We start from the raw sequence: 4,977 nt of genomic DNA, 5'->3' as shown, positions 1-4,977 counted from the left end.
AAAGTTAAAAAAAAAAAAAAAAGACTCCACTAGAAGCCAAGATGGAGAAAACCTTTATAGCCACCATGACCATTCCTGTGCTGTTGTGGTAGACAGGGAGGAAGTTGATCCATATACTGCATAGTACCAGTATGCTGAATGTTAGGAGCTTGGCTTCATTGAATCTGTAAGGGAAGTTTCTAGCCAACAAAGCAACAGTGAATCACCCCAGAGCCAAGGAGCCCAAATATCCCCAAACAAAGTGGAAAGCAAGGACTGAACTTTTGTTGCAAATAATGATGGTCTTCCCAGGTTCAGATTGTATATCTCTGTCAATAAAGGGAGGAGATGTTACCAACCAGATTCCACAGAGAACAAGTTGGATTAGGGTACAAATTGGAATGACCAATTTAGGTGACCCTGACACCAGCATCCCTCTCATCCTTCTCCCTGGAGTAGTGAGCTTGAAAGCCATGACCACAATTATTGTTTTGGCCAACACTGTAGAAACAGCCACTGTTAACAACACTGAGAAACAGACCACTCCAAATGTGGTCTGCTGCAGGATGCAGGTGGCCTGCTAGGGATGTCCAATGAAGAGCAATGAACAGAGAAAACAGAAGACTAGAGAGATGAGCAGGATGTAGCTGAGAATGTGGTTATTGGCCTTCACAATGGGAGTATCCTTGTACTTCACAAAAGTGACTAGTACTAGGACTGTGAAGGCAGAGAAGAACAGGGCCATGCAGACTAAAGCCATCCCCAGTGAATCTTCATAAGCCAGTAATGACACAGCTCTTAGAAGGCAGCAGGTTTTCTCTAGGTTGGCATACTTATCATCTGGACACCTCTCACACTGTTCCAAATCTGCTCGCAAACAAAAATATACCCTTATAAGATATTATAAATATGTAGTTAATAATTATGTATTTGTATTTTTCAGAGGATATATCAATAAATAATTTGGTATTGAGGAAAAAAAGATATTAGAGTAGGCAAGGACTTTTAAAAATGAATATCAACCAACAGCAAAAGAGTATCAACAGATATCAAGCATCAACAATAGCAACAGATGGGGCTATATGAAAATAAAATATTTCCATACAGAAAGGGAAACAGTCAGCAGAGATCACAGGCAGCCCACAGAATGGGAGAAAATCATCTCAAGCTACATTTTCAGACAAGGGTTTAATATAAGTTTATATATGTATGAATACCATTTGAAATACAGATGGAGGTCAGAAAATTAGTAAGGGGTCATGGCTGGGATTCATGAGAAGGGAGATAGAATGCAGTGATATATAATAGAATTTACAAAGAAATTACAAAGAATTACAGAAATTAAATACCAAAGAAATGAAACAGTATCAACAACTGGGCAAATGAACTGAATAAACACTTAGAAAGAAAGAAAGAAAGAAGGAAAGAAAGAAAGAAAGAAAGGAAGGAAGAATGAAAGAAAGAAAGAACAAGAGAAAGAAAGAAAGGCAGACAGACAAATATCCAAGAACTATATAGAAAGATTTTAGTAACCTTACTTTAGGGAAATGTAAGTTAAAACTACATTGAAATATGATCTAACCCCAGTTATCAAGTAATTTGACAACAAATATTGGAGATGATGGGAGAGAGAGAGAGAGAGAGAGAGAGAGAGAGAGAGAGAGAGAGAGAGAGAGAGAGAGAGATTGAGATTACACAGATGTGAGTTATTATAGCCCTTGTAGAAATAAGTTTAGTTATTTCCTAAAAATTAAAAATAGAACTATCCTATGACCCTGATATTTCACATCTTATCATAGAGATAGTTGTGTTATTGCTGTATTGTTTATTCACTATAGAAAGGAATTGGAATCAACCTAGTTATCCATCAATAGATAAATGAATAATTAAAATCACATGCACACACACACATATTACTCAGTTCTAAAGGTAAATGAAGTCAAAACTTTACAGAGAAACAGGGGAACTCAAATGTATATTAAGGGAAGTCACACCATCTCAGAGAGAGCAAGACGCATGTTCTCACTCATGTGTGGAATCTAGCCATCGTGGGTACAGTATAAAGTGAGCAAAATGGAACAAGGAAAGCTAAATATGAGGCACTATGGAGGAACTGAATGCAGGGATATGTTTTTCTAGTTCTAATTCTGCCATAGATTTTTTGTTTTGTTTTGGTGTGGATAAATGCATAAATTTAACATAAGCTTCACAGATTCCATTTTAGAATGCCAATTGTAATTGTTTGTAAGTTCATTATATTGCAGAGTCTTTGGGGCTGGTTAATTTTTGTGTATGATGTTCTTTATTTATTTAAAAAGCTTTTTTTATAACAAAGTAAAAAAAATCCAATTAAAATTATGGCATAGAAATAAATGAAGTGTTCTCAAAGGATGAAATACTAATAATTGAGAAATATGTCCAACACCATTAGCCATCAGGGAAATGATAATTAAAACAACTTTAAGATTTCATCTTATCCCATCCAGAATGATGAGGGTTATTAACACAAATGGTGGCGTGGCAGTGGGGGAAAGCAACAACTATTCTCTGTTGGTGGGAGTGCAAAGTGATGCAGTCACTAAAGAAGTCAGCATAGAGGATCATCAAAAATCTAAAAGTAGATCTAGCACATGATCCAGCTATAGCATTCTTGTGAACATACTCAAAGGACTCTGTAGCCTACTACAGATCATACACCTGCTCATCCATGTTCATTGCTGCTATATTTACTGATTAATGGATAATGAAAATGTGGTGCATTACCACAATGGAAAATAATTCAGCCACTAAGAAAAATGGAATTATGAAATACAGAGGTAAAGGAATAGAGCTAGAAATAAACATCCTGAGTGAGGTAACCAAGACTCAAAGTCATATATTTTCTCTTATTTGTAGATGTTAGCTTTGAATATATATCCATTTATTCAAATATGCATTCATATATGTATGAATACTATTTTAAATACACATGGAGGTCAGAAAATTAGTAAGGGGTCATGGCAGAGATTCATGAGAAGGGAGATAGAATACAGTTGTATATAATCGTAAAGAGGAATAATGAAACAGGAAGGGTTAAAAGGGATGGGGGTAGAATGGCTGGATGAAGAAGGGACTAAGAGGAGGATGAACTAACACTAAAGACCTTTTGAAAAAAGTCATATGGAAACCATATGTAGTAACCATAGACATATCCTAATATACATATCCATATATATCCCAACACACACACACAAACACACACACACACACACACACACTCATTGCTCTTGGTTACTCTCTAGATCTTGACTCTAAGACACGATTATACAGACACCATATACTTGAGTTATAGAACATGGAGAAATTACACTTATGCTAACTGGGAAGCTTCATCCCTGGTGGATAACTATCCTAGTCCTGAAAGGTACTTTCCTAGTCCTGAAAGGTGCTGTGCGGGTTACCAGGGGAGAGAAGTAATCACCAACATCCCTGTTTTCCACTTTATAGCTTCTTCCAATTTTTTCTCAACAATAAGAATCTTCTTACAATCCTATAGAGTAGCCTCATGGTGATTACAAAAATACTAGCTGGTTAAAATAGTTATCTTGGGGGAGGGAGTGGAGGGGTTGGTCATTGGTTAAAAGCACTTCTTTCTTCTCCAGAGGGCCTGAGTTCAGCTTCTAGCACCCACATCAATTAGTTCATAAATACCTCCAATTCCAGCTCCAGAGGGTTCAGCACCATTTTCTGGCCTTTGTGGATATCCTACAAACATAGTGTACATTTGCATATACATGTTAGTGAAAAAAATGTCTTAAGTTTTTTATTATGGGTCTGGAGAGATGACTCAGAAGTTAAGAGCACTTGCTGCTCTTTCAGTGGTCCCAGGTTCTATACCTAGCACCCACATGATGTCCCACAGCTGTCTGTAACTCCAATTCCAGGGGATCCAATGCCTTATTCTGGCCTCCACAATCATCAGCCACACATGTGATGTACAGACACAACATGTAGTCCATACACATAAAATAAAAATTCAAAAGTAGTGAAATTTCATTAGTTTTTTTTTTGAGAACTTTATACAGTGTGTTTTGATCCTATTTATACCTTCTTCTGTTCCTCCCAGATCCACACTTTCTCCCTATCCACCCAACTTTGTGTCCTTTCTCTCACATCAGGTTTAATTTGTGCTCTCTTCTGTCTGGCATCTTTTAATTTGATATTGTTTCCATTGCTGTGTAAGAGTCTTCTAATTTCATGCAACCCTATTTCTCAATTCTTGTCATCATTTCCTGAAGTAGAAACTTCTGGTTTCTTTGGAGACTCAGTTGTGTCATGTGATTTTTTTTTCTGGAAACTGTCTTATGAGAGGATATTTTTGCAGAAGCAGACACGTGGGAAAGTGTTTTACAAAGAACAGACGTGGTATTTTTCTGGAGACAGACTGGAAAAAGGCCATGTGATGTTTTGCTAGAAGCAGATGATTGAGAGAACACATGATGTTTGAAAGGATATAAATATAGCTCAACAGACAGTGTATGGTGCTAGATGGTATTGGTATACCTTACCACTCTTTGCTGGTCATCTTTGGGCTTTGTGGATGCTGGTCTTTGCTGATGATGCTGGTCTTTGCTGATGATGCTGGGTAGTTCTGGTAAGCATTCTTTGTTGGTTATCATTTGTCGTGACTTCATAGAGAGAAATGCACCAAAAAAAGTTCTGGTGGTGTTCCAGCAGCTTCTTGCCACTTCCCTGGGCTCTGGCTAATTGACAGAGCCTTGCTGTTTCTTCTGGATTGACCTGCCATTGCTGATTCATAAATGGTGCTTGTGAGTCCTGCTGTTGCTGATTCTTGAATGGTGTTTGCGAGTGGATCCAGCTGCCACTGCTGATTCGTATGAATTGAACTGCTGATATTCTAACAACACAGATTGGATTTGTTCCAAAGAAATATTTCTAGCCGGGCGGTGGTGGCGCACGCCTTTAATCCCAGCACTTGGGAGGCAGAGGCAGGCGGAT

General features: G+C 37.8%; 1 pseudogene; it reads right to left on the bottom strand.

The window, feature by feature from the left end:
• Nucleotides 1-4,977, bottom strand: part of LOC116073674 — a 37,280-nt pseudogene that overhangs the window by 17,016 nt on the left and 15,287 nt on the right.

This window comes from Mastomys coucha, unplaced genomic scaffold, assembly GCF_008632895.1.
Source record: "Mastomys coucha isolate ucsf_1 unplaced genomic scaffold, UCSF_Mcou_1 pScaffold23, whole genome shotgun sequence".
Taxonomy (NCBI): domain Eukaryota; kingdom Metazoa; phylum Chordata; class Mammalia; order Rodentia; family Muridae; genus Mastomys; species Mastomys coucha.
The sequence above is the reverse complement of the archived record's forward strand: the minus strand, read 5'-3'. Positions and strand labels throughout refer to the sequence as shown.